Raw genomic sequence first — 22,218 nt, forward strand, 5'->3', positions numbered from 1 at the left:
ATAAGAGGGGACATCCTTACCTTGTTCCTGATCTTAGGGGGAAAATATCTAGGTTTTCACCATTAAGTATGATGTTAGTTGTAGGTTTTTGTAGATGTTATTTATCAAGTTGAAGAAGTTCTCCTCTGTTCCTGGTTTGCTGAGTTTTTATTATGAATGAGTATTAGGTTTTGTCAGATGCTTTTTCTGCATCAGTTGAGGTGATCATATGATTTTTCTTCTTAGCCTGTTGATGTGCTCGATTGCATTAATTGGTTTTCAAATGTTGAATCTGCTTTGTATACCTGAAATAAATTCCACTTGGTCATTGTGTATAATTCCATTTGTACATTGTTGGGTTCGATTTGCTAGTATTTAGCAAGATTTTTAAATTTATTTTCATGAGAGATATTGCTCTGTAGTTTTGTCTTTATCTTTCTTTTGTATTACTATAATGCTGACCTTGGAATGAATTGGTAAGTACTCCCACCTCTTCTAGTCTCTGGAAGAGATGGTAGGATATTGGTGTAATTTCTTCCCTAATACTTGGTAGAATTCACCAGTGAAACCATCTGGGTTGGTGCTTTCTGCTTTGAAAGGTGATTATTCATTCATTTTTAACAGATATAAGCTTACCCATGTTATGTATTTCTTTGTGTGTGTTTTGCCAGATTGTGTCTTTCAAATAATTGGTCTGTTTCGTGTAAGTTGTCATATTTGTGGGTATGAAGTTGTTCATAATGTTTATTTATCATCCTTTTAATACTCATGAGATCAATTGTGATGGCTTTTTTTTCATTTCTGTGTTTGTAACTTGTGTCTTGCCACTCTTTCTTGGCATCCTGGTTAGAGGTTATCAATTTTAACCACGTTTTCAAAGAACCAGATGATCTTAGTTTTTAAGAAGGCATAGACTATATATACTGGATTCTTTATTCTGAAAGTTCTCTAATATCATCTGCTTTTTAGTTTTCTTAAGGAAGGAAAGATTCTGAAAGCATATCATAGATTTTTTTCCCTTAATCTTATTTTCACTTTATGGTCCCCACAGGCTTTTCAGATCTTACTTAATGTTGAAACATAGAGGCATATCACAAAGATAACAAAGAGGTGCTTTTTGTCAGGATGAGTAACTCTGCCCCAAGGAGAGTTTTACTGTGGGGATTTAACCAACTCTACCCTTTCCTATGAGAATTCAACACTAAATCTCCAGGAATTGTCATGAGATGTGACAACATTGAAAAATCATTTGCTCTTTTGCTTATTATTCTACATTTAGACTTAAAATTTTTCCACAGAGTTAGAGCTGCTCAGAATGTTCCCCTAGGAAGTTTAAATGCCTCAACTACATCATTAAGCTTCAAAGGTTATTGAAGGTAGATAACATAAATCACCTTAGTATATTTAAACTGTCTAAAGAGATAATTCTGTATGTTTACATGAATTATATCTTTTAAACGTAAGGCATATGAATAATTTGTTTTTTAAATGAATTGTTAAAGAAGTATTTATTTTTGAAATGACAAAGAATTTTATAACCAAGGAAGATTTGGTTTCTTGGTTCTGGAAATACAGATGATTAGAAATATGAAACTCTCATTAAAGAAACAATGAAAAATCCTAGATTAAAAATCAAAACTTAAAATAGAGAGCAAGAATATATATCTGTATCCAAAAGGAGAAAATCTCCCCTGGTAGTATTTAGCCATTGACTACTTGCCACAGGGTTTAATAAGAATCTGAGTTCAAACTAATTCAAAAATCTAGAATTTAATTTAAAATCATCTTGCATTGGAAGCAACCCAGTTGTCCATGGACAGAAGAATAGATAAGCAAAATGTAGTGTATATATACAATGGAATATTAGTCACCCTTAAAAGGGGGAAAATTCTGACATATGCTTCAACGTGGAGGAACCTTGAGGATATTACAGTAAGTGAAATAAACCAGTCACAAAATGACAAATGCTGTGTGATTCCACTTATATATGAGGTAGTTGGAGTAGTCAAAATCATAGAGACAGAAAGTAGAATTGTGGTTGCTGTGAGTGGAGGGGGATGAGAGATTATTGTTTAATGGGTATAGTTTCAGTTTTATAAGATGAAAAGTTATGGAGATGGATTGTGGTGAAGGTTGCACAACATTATAAATGTATATAATACCACTGAACTAAACTATACACTTAAAATGGTTACGATGGTAAATTTTATGTTATGTGTATTTTACCACAATAGAAAAAAATTTTTTAATCATCTTTGTTTTCAAAATAGTCCCAAATATAAAGTTCTTTAAAAAATGAATTCATTCCCCCCATAATAAAATAAATCATAAAACACATAAGCAAACAGTTTATAATTGTTGGCAGAAATAATAAAGAACCAGAACCAACCTTCAAAGACTGGATTTTTTAATTAAAAGATAAGAATATAAAAAGGGTATGTTTTAATCTATTTAAAGAAATATGAAGTTTAACATTAAAAGCATGAGTAAAAGCTAGAGACTATCATAAACTACCCACCATGTATAAAAAATAACCAAATAGAATGTCTAAAAATTAAAAATACAATAATGGAATTTTAAAACATAATGAAAGTTTTAAACAACCAATTACATTTGGGAGGGTCATTGATGATTGGGAAGGTTGAAGAAGTCACAAAAAATGCAGCAACAAAATGAAAAATTTGAAAGATGCTAAGAGACATGAAAAATATAGTGAAATGAGGTATTGTGTGTCTAATCAGAATTTAAGGTGGGGATTATAAATAGAATTTAAGAGAGGCAATATTTAAAGCGATACTACCAGAGAATTTTCTAGAATTTATGAAAGACATGAATCATATTCAGGGATCCTAGTGTTACCTAACAGGATGAGTGAAAATAAATTCACATCAGACTTAGTTGAAGACTGCAGAGCAAGAGAAAATGTTGATAACAACCAGAAGTACAGGACTGATTACTTACAGTTGAATAACAGACTGACAGCTGCTTTCTAAGCAGAAATGGACTCCTACAAAAGAAACTGACTATCAACTTAGGATCTGGTAAAAGCTCTTTCAAGAAACAAATTTGTTTGCAGATTAAAAAAACGGAAAACAGAAACTTTACCTCCAATAGACTTAAAACAAAAACAAAACCAAAAAACCCTCTGAGGGTTATACTTGAGGAAGAAATAAAACAATCTTGAAAAGAAAGTCTGAAATGCAAGGAGGAATGAAAGTACGAATTGGTAAACATTGAAGTAAATCTAAAGAAAAACTGATTGCATAAAATAATAAAAATAATAGCTACTTGTGGGATTAATAAATCCCGTTAATACCTGAAAACAAGAGCATGTAAGCCTAGAGTGGTATGAGTGGAATTAAAGCATTGTACAGCCCTTTTTAATAGAGCAAATATATTTATTAACTTCAGACTTTCCTTGACAAGGAAGAATAATGCATCTGAAAATTTTGGGGCTAAGTGATGAAAGAATAGCTCTAGAGATACTGGTTTCAAACCAGTAGAAGAGGGAAAATACATGGAAAATTTTTTTCAAAAGAAAAATTGGGACCTGTAAAAGCAAAAAATAGGAATAAATAGAAATACTAGTTGTTTAAATAGATGTAGTACATATTCTCCAATTAAGACATCAATTATTAGGTAGATTAAAAATTCAAATCCACCTATATGTTCTTTATAAAAGACTCCTTGAAAATGTGAAAGGCTGGAAAAAAATACACACTAGTAAAAGCCCGACCAAATATGCATAACAATGTATAACATCAAACATAATGATTTATAAAGACAGAGAGAAGTATTCAAAATTAATTGGATTTTTATATCATGATAAAAGGTACTGTTTCACCACAAAACCATGACAGTTGTGAATATGTGTGTCAGAATAACACAGCCTGAAAATATGATGCAAAAATTATCAAAAATACAAGGAGAACATCATAGACAGGGAGTTTAAGATCTTGTTAAGTCCAACAGACCTAACGTTAATGAGAAGAAAGAAGATTTGAACAACATAGTTAATAAGTTTGAGGTAATGGGCATACATAGAGCCCCAAACCCAATCATTGCAAATTTCGAAACCTTGTAAACATTTTTTCAAGTATACTCAAAATTTTATAAAAACTGACTGCATTTTGTGCCATTAAGAAGTTATCAACAAGTAAAAACTGATATCACACAGACCATATTTCTTGATACAGTTCAGTTAAGATGGCAATCAGTAACAAAAAAGATAACTTTAAAGGAATAAGTTTATGCATATGGAAATATTATGACATTTCTAAGTAATTTATGGGATAAAGAAGGAATCCTAATGGCTATCAGAATATATTTGGCACTAAATAATATTAAAAATACATTTTAAAGCTTATAAGACTTATAGGATTTGGTAGAAGGAGATTTATAGCCTTAAATTTTTATATTAAGAAAAAGATTGGAAATTTAATAAGTCAGCGGAGCATCTAAGTGAAGGAGTTTTTTTTTTTTTTAAGTAACGCTAAGGGACTTCCCTGGTGGCGCAGTGGTTAAGAATCCGCCTGCCAGTGCAGGGGACACGGGTTCGAGCCCTGGTCTGGGAAGATCCCACATGCCACAGAGTAACTAAGCCCGTGTGCCACAACTACTGAGCCTGTGCTCTCGTGCCCGCGGACCACAACTACTGAGCCCATGTGCTGCAACTACTGAAGCCCATGCACCTAGAGCCAGTGCTCCACAACAAGAGAAGCCACCGCAATAAGAAGCCTGCGCACCACAACAAAGAGTAACGCCTGGTCACCGCAACTAGAGAAAGCCCACATGCAGCAATGAAGACCCAACGCAGCCAAAAATAAATAAATAAAATAAAATAAAGTAACCCTAAATAATTAGGAGAAAGGCAGACAAAGAAGATATCACCAAAACTTGTGAAATAATATGCAAAGATAAAATAGAAAAGATAAAGTTAAAAAGTCAATTTTTTAAAAAAGGCTATTAAAGTTAAAATGTCAAAATTTGCTGGTATCTGAAATTTTACATCCTAAAATTCTAGGAATTTAATGCTTCAAGTATTTTGCTCATTTTTAAAGTTTTTGGTCTAGGGAGATTTCCCAAATTATTGTCTTTGATTTTTTTCTCCTGATAGGGATTGTAAGAAAATAGTTGCATTATATAAAAATTATGTAATTAGGCTACTGCTTTTTGAGGACTATGTGATAAGCACTGGGTGAGCGCTCTCTATACATTAGTTCATTTAATCCTTGAAGCAACTCCTTTAGACACTATTAGTAAAACTGCTTTACAGATAAAGAAATTATGGCTTATAAAGTAACTTACACAACGTTATACAGCCTGTAATCAGCAGAGCTGAAATTTGATTCCAGGTGTATCTGACTACAATGATGTATTTCCAACCATTCTTCTATATTGCCTTCCAGTGTACTGTTTATTATGGGTTAAAAATATACTAAGTTTGGTGGTTCTCCAAGTGTGATACATGGAATTCTTGGGTCTCTAAGACTCATTCAAGGAATCTGCAAGGTCAAAACTTTAAAAAAAAAATTCTAAGATGTTATTTGCCACTTTTGCTGTGTTGACCTTAAAACTGATGGTGCAAGAGCAATGTTGGTTAAAATTACTGGTACCCTAGCATGAGTCAAACCAGTGGCACTAAACTATACCTAGTAGTCCTTGTGTTCTTCAGCACCACACACATTGTAGTGAAAAAAAAAGGGCTATTACACTTAAGAGTGCCCTTGATGAAGGAATAAACTTGTTTTAATTTATGAAAATTTAACCCTTGGGTTAGACATTTTAAAAAATATTCTGTACAATTAAATGTGAAGTACTCAAAATATTTCTCTTGCATACCAAATTGCATTGGTTGTCTTGCGGACAAAAAACTTTAAGGGCCTTAACTCATAAATAGTATTTATTAATATCTGTGTCAAATAATATAGCAGTGAACTTCATAAAGCAGAAACTTGAGAGAATTCAGAGTAAAAGACAAACACTTCAGGAGTATTAACATGTTACTTTCAGTCCTAGATCGGTAAAGTGGATCTAAATAAGTAAGGAGGGGGCCAGGGTGGGGGCCGCAGGGCCGGGGGTCAGGACGTCCCAGCGGCGGCAGTGGGAGGCGGCTGGGAGGAGTAACATAACAATGGCTGCCCAAGGAGAACCCCAAGTTCAGTTCAAACTTGTATTGGTTGGTGATGGTGGTACTGGTAAAACTACATTTGTAAAATGTCATCTGACTGGTGAATTTGAGAAGAAGTATGTAGCTACCTTGGGTGTTGAGGTCCATCCCCCTGTGTTCCATACCAGCAGAGGACCTATTCAGTTCAATGTATGGGATACAGCTGGTCAGGAGAAATTTGGTGGACTGAGAGATGGCTATTATATCCAAGCTCAGTGTGCCATTATAACGTTTGATGTAACATCGAGAGTTACTTACAAGAACGTTCATAGAGATCTGGTACGAGTGTGTGAGAACATCCCCATCGTGTTGTGTGGCAACAAAGTGGGTATTAAAGACAGAAGGGTTAAGGCAAAGTCAATTGTCTTACACCGAAAGAAGAATCTTCAGTACTATGACATTTCTGCCAAAGAAACTACAGCTTTGCAAAGCCCTTCCTCTGGCTTGCTAGAAAACTGATCGGAGACGCTAACTGAGAGTTCGTCACCATGCCTGCTCTCTCCCTGCCAGAGGTGGTCATGGACCCAGCGTTGGCAGCGCAGTACGAGCACGATCTAGAGGCTACTCAGACAACTGCCCTCCCGGATGAAGATGATGACCTGTGAGAAAGTGAAGCTGGAGCCCAGCATCAGGAGTCTAGTTTTATAGGCAACTGTCCTGTGATGTCAGTGGTGCAGCGTGTTTGCCACTTTATTATATAACTAAGCAGAACATGTGCTTAATCTTTGGGATGCTGAAGGAGATGAATGAGCTTCAGAGTGAATGTGGCAGTTAAAAAAAAAAACGTTCATTTTTTTGGACCTGCATATTTAGGTGTTTTGGAACACAGTTGTTTCCTCCTTGAGTTTCAAATATAAGACTGCTACAGTCACATCACAGTATTCAGTGGTGGAATCTTGTTTGTTACTGTCATTCCCATTTCTTTTCATTTAGAATCAGAATAAAGTTGTATTTCAAATAAAATAAATAAATAAATAAAATAAGTAAGGATATATAGTAGAAGCCCTAAAATAATAGTAAGGAGTAGTTTATGGGTATAAGTTGAACTCTATCCTCAGGTAATATAAACTATTCTTTTTTCTCAAGTGTACATAGAACATTCACAAAAAATTTATATACAAAGTCAAAAAGAAATCCTGAAAAGTTCATAAAGTAGAAACAATACCAAAAAAAAAGCTTTTTTAAAAAATCATAATGCCATAAAGATAAAAATGAATAACAACAGCAAAAAATTAAGTCCTATCTACCTACAATGTAAACATTCTTTTAAACAACTTTAGTGTGAAAGGGAAGAAAAAAAGTATAGGATCTCTTTAAAATATACTAATAATGAAAAAACTACATGTAAGAATCTAGGGGATATAATTAAAACAGTGATTAGGAAAAGATTTGGCCTTTAATATTTTTATCAATAAAAACTACAGAATGAGAATAAGTTAAATTCCCATCAAAAAAAGCTAGGAAAAAAAATCACAAAATAGAAATTCCCTGGCAATCCAGTGATTAGGATTCTCTTCTTCCACTGCAGGGAGAACGGGTTCAATCTCTGGTCAGGGAACTAAGATCCCACAAGCCACGAGGCGCTTCCGGAAAACAAACAAACAAACAAAAAAAAACCTCAACAAAGTAAATCAGAATAATGAACAAGGAAGGAAATAATAAAGATAAAAGCAAAAATTATTAAGGTGGAAGACAGAAAAACATTAAGACTAAAAAATAAATAGAAAAAAAAGTTTTTTCTTTGGAAAAGGCCATGAAATAAAGTACTAGTTAACCAATTGGCCAGGGAACAGGGGAGAGGTTAGCACAGAAGGAGAAAGCAGAGATGTAGAAGACATGATAAGGGGGAAATAATCATTGAAGCAGAAAATTTAAAAAGTCATAGTTTCTGTTTTGTACAACTTAGGTGAAATGGATAAAATTAATAGGAAAATCCAGTTTACCAAAACTGTCTCCAAACAGCTAGAAGACTTAAACAGTTTATTCGTTTTTTTGTGTGTGTGTGTTTTTTTTTTTTTTTAAGAAATAGAAAAATGTATCAAGAAACCAACAAAAACACCCAGCCGGGAGGTTTAAAAGTTATATTTTACCAAATTTTCTAAGATCAGCTAATCTCTATGTTTCATAAAATCTTTCAGAACATAAAAAAGTAAGTTCCCAAATTATTTTTTAAATGACTATGATGTTGATCTAGATAAAAATCTCATAAAGATAGTTCACACACATACACACACACGACTACAGAATAATCTTATTTATATCAATACAAAAATATCAAACAAAATTCTACAGTGTTGTAGTAAAATAATACATCATTGATCAAGTGTTGCATTGATCAGTGGTTCTGTCTTAGGAAATCCATTAACATAAATCACCTGTTAACCTAAGGAAGAACAAAAAAGTTTACTTCATCTCTACTGATGTTCAAAAGGTCTTTGGAAAAATTCAGCATGTTCCTGCTAAATATATTTGGTAAAAAAAGGAATTTATGCATGTATCTTCAACCTGATAAAACACATATACTCCTGTTTTTAAAATACAGCTTAAAATGTGGACACTACTGACAGCATTCCTACTAAAACTGGAACAAGATAGGATTGTCCTGTGTCCCCACTATTCAACATCTTGTTGGAGGTTTGGGTTTGTGCAATTAGATAAGAGAAAACTGTTTTAGATTCATAAGAATTGGAAAAGAAGAAATACAACTAGTTCTGTTTGCAAATGATATTAGAAGACCAAGAGCATTGATAATAAAACTAACTCAAACAGTAAAAGAATTTAGCACAGGGATTTCCCTGGTGGCGCAGTGGTTAAGAATCCGCCTGCCAGTGCAGGGGACATGGGTTTGATCCCTGGTCCGGGAAGATCCCACATGCCGCGGAGCAACTAAGCCCGTGCGCCACAACTACTGAGCCTGCACTCTAGAGCCCGTGAGCCACAACTACGGAAGCCCGCACGCCTAGAGCCTATGCTCCACAACAGGAGAAGCCACTGCATTGAGAAGCCCGCGCATTGCAATGAAGAGTAGCCCCCATGTCACCACAACTAGAGGAAGCCTGTGCACAGCAATGAAGACCCAACGCAGCTAAAAATAAATAAATAAATTTATATTAAAAACAAAGAACCCGGCCTTTCTCACCTTCTGAGATGGCCCACGTTCTGTCTGTAGAGTGTGTTTCTCTCTAAATAAATCCACTTCTTAAAAAAAAAAAAACAAACAAACAAAGAACCCATATGCCAGTGTAGGGGACATGGGTTCAATCCTTGGTCCGGGAAGATCCCACATGTCGCAGAACAACTAAGCGCATGCACCAGAACTAATGAGCCTGCACTCTAGAGCCCTTGAGCCACAAATGCTGAAGCTCACATGTCCCAGAGCCCGTGCGCTGCAACTACTGAGCCCATGTGCCAGAACTACTGAAGCCCGTGCACTTTAGGGCCTGCATGTCGCAACTACTGAGCCCACGTGTTGCAACTACTGAAGCCCACGCACCTAGAGCCGGTGCTCCGCAACAAGAGAAGCCACTGTAATGAGAAGTGTGCACACCACAATGAATAGTAGCCCCCACTCCCCGCAACTAGAGGAAGCCCGCACACAGCAATAAAGACCCAATGCAGCAAAAAAAAAAAAATAGTACAGTGTCAAAATTTAAAGCAACAGTGTTTTCTATGTACACATAGTCAGATGATATAATTCTATTTACAGTAGTTAAAAAAAGACAAATACTTTGGAATAAACAAATGAGCAATTTTGGTTTCCCTAAATTAATATATAAATTTAATATGATTCCTTTAGGAAATTTCATCTACCCCTTTGGAGCTACCATATGGAAATACAGATATGCAAGAATAGGTTTTTGAAAAGATTTAGTACTGGCTCTTCCAGTTATTAAAACCTCTGTAATTAAAATGGCAGTACTGTTACCTGAATGGGCAAACAAACTCATTGAGAAATAGACCCACACACCCAGGGAAATAGATATATGACATAGGTGGTGTTTCAAATCACAGGGAAAATGATGGACTGATTTTAGGATAATAACTGATATTAGGATAATTGGGAAACGAATCAGAAAAAGGTAAAATCAGATCCATATCTCATATGTACGCTGGAATAAATTTCAAATTGGATAAGAGATTTCAATATAACACAAAATAATGTAACCATGTACATACTAGGAGAAAATATCAGTGAATTCTGTTGTAACCTGGAATAGGGGGCAAAGGCTTTCTGTATGACTTAAAGTCCAGATGCAATAAAATAAAATATTGACTACATTTAAAGGATTTATAGAAATTTGTCTAGCAAGAAAGTCCCATAGTCAAAGTTAAAAGACAAAGGCAAACTGGGGAAACATACTTGCATTGTATATTACAATAGTTAATCTCCTAGTATATAAGGGATTTTTTTAATTAATAGGGGGAAAAAAAATAGGACCAAACGCTTAATACAAAAATGGACAAAAGGTGTTAGCAGAGTGTTACACACAGAAAAATAAGATATTTAAATGACCCTTAAATTTATACTAGAGCTGCAAATGAAAACAATACTGAGTTACCATTTCTCTTCTATTAGATTAGCAAAAATTCAAAAGCCTGACAGCACTCAGTTAGGGTACCTATGAGGTAACAGTCACTTTCATCAATTGCAGTGGTAAGTACAAAATGTACACTCCTGACAAAGAAGTATTAAGCAATATCTATTAAAACTACATATGTATTTACCCTTTGATTCAATAATCCCACCTTTTAGAATTTACCTGATGGTACTTGTTTAACAACATGAGAATAGAAATGCACAAAATTATTTATTGCAGCATTATTTATAATAGCAAAATGTTTGAAATCACTTACATGCCCACCCATAGGAGACAGGTTGACCACGTGGTAGAAACAATGGCTTACCATGGAGCTGTAGAATAGAATAAAGTGACCTAAATGTCCATCAACAGATGAATGCATAAAGAAGATATTGCATATATGTACAATGGACTACTAAACCATAAAAAAGAATGAAATTTGCAACAACATGGATGGACGTGGAGGGTATAATGCTTATGAAATAAGTTAGACAGAGAAAGACAAACACTGTATGATATCTCCTAAATGTGGAATCTGAAAAAATAAACTAGTGAATATAACAAAAAACAGACTCACAGATATAGAGAACAAACTAGTGGTTATCAGTGTGGAGAGGGAAGCGGGGAGGAGCAAGATAGGGGTTGGGGATTAAGAGGTGCAAACTATTGTGTATAAAATAAATAAGCTGCAAGGATATATTGTACAATACAGGGAATATAGCCAGTATTTTGTAGTAACTATAAATGGAATATAATCTTTAAAAATTGTAAATCACTGTTGTACACCTGAAAATTATTTAATATTGTACATCAACTATACTTCAGTTAAAAAAATTTTTTTTTACGAACATCTCTATGAACTGATAAGAAAGATTAACTTGGTATATACTTTTAAGTGAAAAAAGCAAGAGGAAGAAAATGGGATATATACTATGTTAACTTTTAAGAAAGAAGAGGAAAGAATATATGAATCTATTTTCTTATTTTTATACAAAAAAACACAAAAGCATAAATCAGAAACTAATAAAATTTGGTTACTTTGGGAGTAGTGGAAGATAAAATAAGTGAACGTTCTTTGAGTCTTGTATAGTTTTGAGTTTTGAGACGTTAATTTTGTGCATTTTTTTAAAATAAAATTAAATCAGCAAGGATGGGGGAGGAAGCCCTGTGATTGCGTCAAACAAAAAAAGCAAATAAACCTAACTATATCATATCAATAATACAGAACACAGGAAAAATTAATTCAAATAACTAATATAGTGCTCTGTACTCTCAGTGGGGTTATTTTAAAGATAAACATTTTTCAATAGTTGTATTGCTATAGTAATTTTGTGAGTTTTTACTGTAAGAGAAGGGAATAAAAATATGGAACGGGGGAAGAAAAAGAAGAACTCCATGGTAATAGAGGTCCCAGTATGAACTCATGATTTAAATATGTATATATTTAGCATTTATTAACTTTTCCTACTGTAAGATTCTAGAAGCAATGACATCACAGTAGCAGTGACCACACTTATCATCCAGACCTTGATGCCTAAATACCAGTCCCTACCACAAGTAGGAAAAATAGGGTATTTGGAATATTGGTTGATTCCAAGTCAGGGACAGGAAAAGTAGAAAGTGGATATGGAATATTTTTTTATATGCTAAAAGAAAAAAGGAAAAAAAAAAGGGAAGTCCTCAAAAACAGAAGGTATATCAAAAGGATATAAGGACCAGCATGAAGGGGTTTCCACTGGCCAAATTTGGAATAATTTGTGCATTAAAATGAATAATGAAGTCATACATAACATATTGGATAACAAGGGACAGTCTATGAGTTCATAGTGATAATAACAAACAAAAAATAAAAGGTAAGGGTCACAGAAGAGAAGGCATTTCTTTTTTTTTATTTTTTAAGAATGTTACAGAAAAATAGAAAATGAATAATGGAATTAAGAAAATTACTTTTTTGTAACCACTAGTGTACCAGTTATTTCTGGCAGGAATTGATCAATCGATACTAAAAACATTGGGTAAATACAAGATTGTTGGGGAAAAGGATAATCACATTAAAGTATTACTCCATAGATTACTAATTACAAAGGAGAAAAGGTAACTCTAAAATGGCAATATCTGTTGGATACCACCTTACAGCTAGTGATCAACAACATCACTAATGCTGGGACCAACTGGTATGATAAAACAAAAGGCATATCACCAATATACTATTCCTGTCAAAAATGAATAACCTGTGCCCACTCTCACCACTATTATTCAACATACTTTTGGAAGTTTTAGCCACAGCAATCAGAGAAGAAAAAGAAATAAAAGGAATCCAAATTGGAAAAGAAGAAGTAAAGCTGGCACTGTTTGCAGATGACATGATACTATACATAGAGAATGCTAAAGATGCTACCAGAAAACTGCTGGAGCTAATCAATGAATTTGGTAAAGTAGCAGGATACAAAATTAATGCACAGAAATCTCTGGCATTCCTGTACACTAATGATGAAAAATCTGAAAGTGAAATTAAGAAAACACTCCCATTTACCATTGCAACAAAAAGAATAAAATATCTAGGAATAAACCTACCTAAGGAGACAAAAGACCTGTATGCAGAAAATTATAAGACACTGATGAAAGAAATTAAAGATGATACAAACAGATGGAGTGATATACCATGTTCCTGGATTGGAAGAATCAATGTTGTGAAAATGACTCTACTACCCAAAGCAATCTACAGATTCAATGCAATCCCTATCAAACTACCACTGGCATTTTTCACAAAACTAGAACAAAAAATTTCACAATTTATATGGAAACACAAAAGACCCCGAATAGCCAAAGCAATCTTGAAAACGAAAAATGGAGCTGGAGGGATCAGGCTCCCTGACTTCAGACTATACTACAAAGCTACAGTAATCAAGACAGTATGGTACTGGCACAAAAACAGAAATATAGATCAATGGAACAGGATAGAAAGCCCAGAGAGAAACCCAAGCACCTGTGGTCACCTTATCTTTGATAAAGGAGGCAAGAATATACAGTGGAGAAAAGACAGCCTCTTCAATAAATGGTGCTGGGAAAACTGGACAGGTACATGTAAAAGTATGTAATTAGAACACTCCCTTACACAAAAATAAACTCAAAATGGATTAAAGACCTAAATATAAGGCCAGACACTATCAAACTCTTAGAGGAAAACATAGGCAGAACACTCTATGACATAAATCACAGCAAGATCCTTTTTGACCCACCTCCTAGAGAAATGGAAATAAAAACAAAAATAAACAAATGGGACCTAATGAAACTTCAAAGCTTTTGCACAGCAAAGGAAACCATAAACAAGATCAAAAGACAACCCTCAGAATGAGAGAAAATATTTGCAAATGAAGCAACTGACAAAGGATTAGATTAATCTCCAAAATTTACAAGCAGCTCATGCAGCTCAATAACAAAAAAACAAACAACCCAATCCAAAAATGGGCAGAAGACCTAAATAGACATTTCTCCAAAGAAGATATACAGATGGCCAACAAACACATGAAAGAATGCTCAACATCATTAATCATTAGAGAAATGCAAATCAAAACTACAATGAGATATCATCTCACACCGGTCAGAATAGCCATCTTCAAAAAATCCAGAAACAATAAATGCTGGAGAGGGTGTGGAGAAAAGAGAACACTCTTGCACAGTTGGTGGGAATGTAAATTGATACAGCCACTCTGGAGAACAGTATGGAGGTTCCTTAAAAAACTAAAAAAAGAATTACCACACAACCCAGCAATCCCACTACTGAGCATATACCCTGAGAAAACCATAATTCAAAAAGAGTCATGTACCAAAATGTCCATTGCAGCTCTATTTACAGTAGCCAGGACATGGAAGCAACCTAAGTGTCCATCAACAGATGAATGGATAAAGAAGATGTGGCACATATATACAATGGAATATTACTCAGCCATAAAAAGAAACGAAATTGAGTTATTTGTAGTGAGGTGGATGGACCTAAAGTCTGTTATACAGAGTGAAGTAAGTTAGAAAGAGAAAAACAAATACCGTATGCTAACACAAAATATGGAATCTAAGAAAGAAAAAAAAAAGGTCATGAAGAACCTAGGGGTAAGACAGGAATAAAGACACAGACCTACTAGAGAATGGACTTGAGGATATGGGGAGGGGGAAGGGTAAGCTGTGACAAAGTGAGAGAGTGGCATGGACATATATACGCTACCAAACGTAAAATAGATAGCTAGTGGGAAGCAGCTGCATAGCACAGGGAGATCAGCTCAGTGCTTTGTGAACACCTAGAGGGGTGGGAGATGGAGGGTGGGAGGGAGGGAGTCACAAGAGGGAAGAGATATGGGGACATATGTATATGTATAACTGATTCACTTTGTTATAAAGCAGAAGCTAACATACTATTGTAAAGCAATTATACTCCAATAAAGATGTTAAAAAAACCAAAAAATATACAATGTGTAATCCTAGATTGCAACCTGAGATTGGGGAAGAGAAAGCTGTAAAGGAGATAATGAGGAAAGTTGGGAACTATATTTTTTGTGTTAAATTTTTTGAAAGGGATGATGGCATTATAGTTATGTATCATAATGTTCTTGTTCTTTCTTTCTCAAGTAGAGTTAAAGCTTCATGATATCTGCAACTTTCAAATGCTTCACCCATAAATAACCTGTGTGTGTGAGTTTATATGTAAATCCAATGACACAAAATGTCAATAGTTGTTGAATCTATAGAGGTAAAATTTTGTGGAAGTACGTTGTACTCTTCTTTCAACTTTTCTGTAGATCGAAATTTTTAGAAAACCATATTTGGGGAAGAATAGAAGGCAAGGGCAATAACTGTACACCATACATGGTTCTGTAGAACTTTGCTTTCCTTCTTACCTTTCGTTATATCATTATCTACACTAATATGATATTTGTCATTAAATGATACCCATGTGTCAGAGTTCTTCATGTTATATAAAGTGCTGTATAAGTATTAATTGTTAATACATATCAAACATGGAGAGACGGGAAATGGATTTTGGAGAAAGAGAAGATAAGAAAATACCATCATCCTGGTCTTTAAAATTTTTGTTGGATTAGTGACCAATATTTTCCACTTTGACAGTCTCATAATTGAGACAACCTACTCAGATATTCTTAGATTGGTCCTAAGAGCATCTCTCTCTCTAGGTAAATAATAGCATTATATGCTACCTATGAGTGTGGAAGAATACTAAACAAAGGAGTGAATACAAGGAAGTTGGAATCAGTTGGTTCTGGTGATTCACATCTCTCCCAAATGCAAAATACACTCACCCCTGCCCAAGACCTCCAAAAGTCTTATCTTATTACAACATCATCTCAGAGACCACACTTGTGTTATCTAACTCAGTTTCAGATACAAATGAAGTTCCTTGAGTGTAGTTCCTTTGGTATAGCACTTCAAATATAGTTTCTCTTGATCTGTAGACCTTTGAAAGTAAAAACGCAAATTACTTGCCCACACACACCCAACATACAATGTTAGGACAGGCATAGGATAACCACTGTAAACACTCTTGTTCAAAAATGGTGAAATGGAAGGGCAGAGGGATTAACCAAGATGGCGGAATAGTAGGACGTGCTCTCACTCCCTCTTGCGAGAGCACCAGAATCACAACTGGCTGCTGGACAGTCATCGACAGGAAGACAGTGGACTTCACCAAGGAGGATACCCCACGTCCAAGGACAGAGGAGAAGCCACAGTGAGACGGTGGGAGGGGCACAATCAGAGTAAAATCAAATCCCATAACTGCTGGGTGGGTGACTCACAGACTGGCGAACACTTATACCACAGAAGCACCCACTGGTGTGGAGGTTCTGAGCCCCACATCAGGCTTCCGAACCTGGGGGTCCGGCAACGGGAGGAGGAATTCCTAGAGAATCAGACTTTGAAGCCTAGTGGGAATTGATTGCAGGACTTCGACAGGACTGGGGGAAACAGAGACCCCACTCTTGGAGGGCACACACAAAGTAGTGTGCGCATCGGGACCCAGGAGAAGGAGCATTGACCCTGGGGGAGACTGAACCAGACCTACCTGCTGGTGTTGGGGGGTCTCCTGCAGAGGCAGGGGGTGACTCTGTTTCACCATGGGGACAAGGACACTGGCAGCGGAGGTTCTGGGAAGTTCTCCTTGGCGTGAGCCCTCCCAGAGTCGGCCATTAACCCCACCAAAGAGCCCAGGTAGGCTCCAGTGTTGGGTTGCCTCAGGCAAAACAACCAACAGGGAGGGAACCCAGCCCCACCCATCAACAGTCAAGTGGATTAAGGTTTTACTGAGCTCTGACCGCCACAGCAACAGTCAGCTCTACCCACCACCAGAGCCTCCCATCAAGCCTCTTAGATAGCCTCAACCACCAGAGGGCAGACAGCAGAAGCAAGAAAAACTACAGTCCTGCAGCCTGTGGACCAAAAACCACCGTTACAGAAAGATAGACAAGATGAAAAGGCAGAGGGCTATATACCAGATGAAGGAACAAGAAAAAACCCCAGAAAAACAACTAAATGAAGTGGAGATAGGCAACCTTCCAGAAAAAGAATTCAGAATAATGATAGTGAAGATGATCCAGGACCTCGAAATAAGAATGGAGGCAAAGATTGAGAAGATGCAAGAAATGATTAACAAAGGCCTAGAAGAATTAAAGAACAAACAAACAGAGATGACCAATACAATAACTGACATGAAAACTACACTAGAAGGAATCAACAGCAGAATAACTGAGGCAGAAGAACGGATAAGTGACCTGGAAGACAGAATGGTGGAATTCACTGCTGCAGAACAGACTAAAGAAAAAAGAATGAAAAGAAATGAAGACAGCCTAAGAGACCTCTGGGACAACATTAAACGCAACAACATTCGCATTATAGGGGTCCCAGAAGGAGAAGAGAGAGAGAAAGGACCCGAGAAAAAATTTGAAGAGATTATAGTCGAAAACTTCCCTAACATGGGAAAGGAAATAGCCACCCAAGTCCAGGAAGCGCAGAGAGTCCCATACAGGATAAATCCAAGGAGAAACACGCCGAGACACATAGTAATCAAAGTGGCAAAAATTAAACACAAAGAAAAATTATTGAAAGCAGCAAGGGAGAAACGACAAATAACATACAAGGGAACTCCCATAAGGTTAACAGCTGATTTCTCAGCAGAAACTCTGCAAGCCAGAAGGGAGTGGCATGATATACTTAAAGTGATGAAAGGGAAGAACCTACAACCAAGATTACTCTACCCGGCAAGGATCTCATTTAGATTTGATGGAGAAATCAAAACCTTTACAGACAAGCAAAAGCTACGAGAATTCAGCACCACCAAACCAGCTCTACAACAAATGTTAAAGGAACTTCTCGAAGTGGGAAACACAAGAGAAGAAAAGGACCTACAAAAACAAACCCAAAACAATTAAGAAAATGGTCATAGGAACATACATATCGATAATTACCTTAAACGTGAATGGATTAAATGCCCCAGCCAAAAGACACAGGCTTGCTGAATGGATACAAAAACAAGACCCATATATATGCTGTCTACAAGAGACCCACTTTAGACCTAGGGACACATACAGACTGAAAGTGAGGGGATGGAAAAAGATATTCCATGCAAATTGAAATCAAAAGAAAGCTGGAGTAGCTATACTCATATCAGATAAAATAGACTTTAAAATAAAGAATGTTACAAGAGACAAGGAAGGACACTACATAATGATCAAGGGATCAATCCAAGAAGAAGATATAACAATTATAAATATATATGCCCCCAACATAGGAGCACCTCAATACATAAGGCAACTGCTAACAGCTATAAAAGAGGAAATTGACAGTAACACAATCATAGTGGGGGACTTTAACACCTCACTTACACCAATGGACAGATCATCCAAAATGAAAATAAATAAGGAAACAGAAGCTTTAAATGACACAATAGATCAGATAGATTTCATTGATATTTACAGGACATTCCATCCAAAAACAGCAGACTACACGTTCTTCTCAAGTGCGCACGGAACATTCTCCAGGATAGATCACGTCTTGGCTCACAAATCAAGCCTCAGTAAATTTAAGAAAATTGAAATCATATCAAGCATCTTTTCTGACCACAACGCTATGAGATTAGAAATGAATTACAGGGAAAAAAACGTAAAAAAGACAAACACATGGAGGCTAAACAATACGTTACTAAATAACCAAGAGATCACTGAGGAAATCAAAGAGGAAATCAAAAAATACCTAGAGACAAATGACAATGAAAACACGACCACCCAAAACCTATGGGATGCAGCAAAAGCAGTTCTAAGAGGGAAGTTTATAGCTATACAAGCCTACCTCAAGAAACAAGAAAAATCTCAAGTAAACAATCTAACCTTATACCTCAAGAAACTAGAGAAAGAAGAACAAACAAAACCCAAAGTTAGCAGAAGGAAAGAAATCATAAAGATCAGAGTGGAAATATATGAAATAGAAACAAAGAAAACAATAGCAAAGATCAATAAAACTAAAAGATGGTTCTTTGAGAAGATAAACAAAATTGATAAGCCATTAGCCAGACTCATCAAGAAAAAGAGGGAGAGGGCTCAAATCAATAAAATCAGAAATGAAAAAGGAGAAGTTACAACAGACACTGCAGAAATACAAAGCATCCTAAGAGACTACTACAAGCAACTCTATGCCAATAAAATGGACAACCTGGAAGAAATGGACAAATTCTTAGAAAGGTATAACCTTCCAAGACTGAACCAGGAAGAAACAGAAAATATGAACAGACCAATCACAAGTAATGAAATTGAAACTGTCATTTTAAATCTTCCAACAAACAAAAGTCCAGGACCAGATGGCTTCACAGGTGAATTCTATCAAACATTTAGAGAAGAGCTAACACCTATCCTTCTCAAACTCTTCCACAAAATTGCAGAGGAAGGAACACTCCCAAACTCATTCTATGAGGCCACCATCACCCTGATACCAAAACCAGACAAAGACACTACAAAAAAAAGAAAATTACAGACCAATATCACTGATGAATATAGATGCAAAAATCCTCAACAAAATACTAGCAAACAGAATCCAACAACACATTAAAAGGATCATACACCACGATCAAGTGGGATTTATCCCAGGGATGCAAGGATTCTTCAATATACGCAAATCAATCAATGTGATACACCATATTAACAAATTGAAGAATAAAAACCATATGATCATCTCATTAGATGCAGAAAAAGCTTTTGACAAAATTCAACACCCATTTATGATAAAAACTCTCCAGAAAATGGGCATAGAGGGAACCTACCTCAACATAATAAAGGCCATATATGACAAACCCACAGGAAACATCATTCTCAATGGTGAAAAACTGAAAGCATTTCCTCTAAGATCAGGAACGAGACAAGGTTGCCCACTCTCACCACTATTATTCAACATAGTTTTGGAAGTCCTAGCCACGGCAGTCAGAGAAGAAAAAGAAATGAAAGGAATACAAATTGGAAAAGAAGAAGTAAAACTGTCACTGTTTGAGGATGACATGATACTATACATAGAGAATCCTAAAACTGCCACCAGAAAACTGCTAGAGCTAATTAATGAGTATGGTAAAGTTGCAGGATACAAAATTAATGCACAGAAATCTCTTGCATTCCTATACACTAATGATGAAAAATCTGAAAGAGAAGTTATGGAAACACACCCATTTACCATTGCAACAAAAAGAATAAAATACCTAGGAATAAACCTACCTAGGGAGACAAAAGACCTGTATGAAGAAAACTATAGGACACTGATGAAAGAAATTAAAGATGATACCAACAGATGGAGAGATATACCATGTTCTTGGATTGGAAGAATCAACATTGTGAAAATGACTATACTGCCCAAAGCAATCTACAGATTCAATGCAATCCCTATCAAATTACCAATGGCATTTTTTACGGAGCTAGAACAAATCATCTTAAAATTTGTATGGAGACACAAAAGACCCCGAATAGCCAAAGCAGTCTTGAGGGAAAAAAACGGAGCTGGAGGAATCAGACTCCCTGACTTCAGACTATACTACAAAGCTACAGTAATCAAGACAATACGGTACTGGCACAAAAACAGAAACATAGATCAGTGGAACAAGATAGAAAGCCCAGAGATAAACCCACGCACCTATGGTCAACTAATCTACGACAAAGGAGGCAAAGATATACAATGGAGAAAAGACAGTCTCTTCAATAAGTGGTGCTGGGAAAACTGGACAGCTACATGTAAAAGTATGAAATTAGAATACTCCCTAACACCATACACAAAAATAAACTCAAAATGGATTCGAGACCTAAATGTAAGACTGGACACTATAAAACTCTTAGAGGAAAACATAGGAAGAACACTCTTTGACATAAATCACAGCAAGATCTTTTTTGATCCACCTCCTAGAGTAATGGAAATAAAAACAAAAATAAACAAATGGGACCTAATGAAACTTCAAAGGTTTTGCACAGCAAAGGAAACCATAAACAAGACGAAAAGACAACCCTCAGAATGGGAGAAAATATTTGCAAACGAATCAACAGACAAGGATTAATCTCCAAAATATATAAACAGCTCATTCAGCTCAATATTAAAGAAACAAACACCCCAATCCAAAAATGGGCAGAAGACCTAAATAGACATTTCTCCAAAGAAGACATACAGACGGCCACGAAGCACATGAAAAGATGTTCAACATCATTAATTATTAGAGAAATGCAAATCAAAACTACAATGAGATATCACCTCACACCAGTTAGAATGGGCATCATCAGAAAATCTACAAACAACAAATGCTGGAGAGGGTGTAGAGAAAAGGGAACCCTCTTGCACTGTTGGTGGGAATGTAAATTGATACAGCCACTATGGAGAACAATATGGAGGTTCCTTAAAAAACTAAAAATAGAATTACCATATGACCCAGCAATCCCACTACTGGGCATATACCCAGAGAAAACCGTAATTCAAAAAGACACATGCACCCGAATGTTCATTGCAGCACTATTTACAATAGCCAGGTCATGGAAGCAACCTAAATGCCCATCAACAGACGAATGGATAAAGAAGAAGTGGTACATATATACAATGGAATATTACTCAGCCATAAAGAGGAACGAAATTGAGTCATTTGTTGAGACGTGGATGGATCTAGAGACTGTCATACAGAGTGAAGTAACTCAGAAGGAGAAAAACAAATATCGTATATTAACGCATGTATGTGGAACCTAGAAAAATGGTACAGGTGAGCCGGTTTGCAGGGCAGAAGTTGAGACACAGATGTAGAGAACGGACATATGGACACCAAGGGGGGAAAACTGTGGTGGGGTGGGGATGGTGGTGTGCTGAATTGGGTGATTGGGATTGACATGTATATACTGATGTGTATAAAGTTGATGCCTAATAAGAACATGCAGTATAAAAAAACAAACAAACAAAAAAAAAAATGGCGAAATGGGGTGCACA

General features: G+C 35.9%; 1 protein-coding gene and 1 pseudogene across 8 annotated transcripts in view; both read left to right on the forward strand.

Moving 5' to 3' along the window:
* LCORL (ligand dependent nuclear receptor corepressor like) overlaps positions 1-22,218 on the forward strand; it is a 179,302-nt gene that overhangs the window by 92,155 nt on the left and 64,929 nt on the right. The gene's annotated exons all lie outside the window — the stretch shown is intronic.
* On the forward strand, positions 6,092-6,892 carry LOC132366575 (GTP-binding nuclear protein Ran-like; annotated as a pseudogene).

Source organism: Balaenoptera ricei, chromosome 5 (assembly GCF_028023285.1).
Source record: "Balaenoptera ricei isolate mBalRic1 chromosome 5, mBalRic1.hap2, whole genome shotgun sequence".
In the NCBI taxonomy this organism is placed as follows: domain Eukaryota; kingdom Metazoa; phylum Chordata; class Mammalia; order Artiodactyla; family Balaenopteridae; genus Balaenoptera; species Balaenoptera ricei.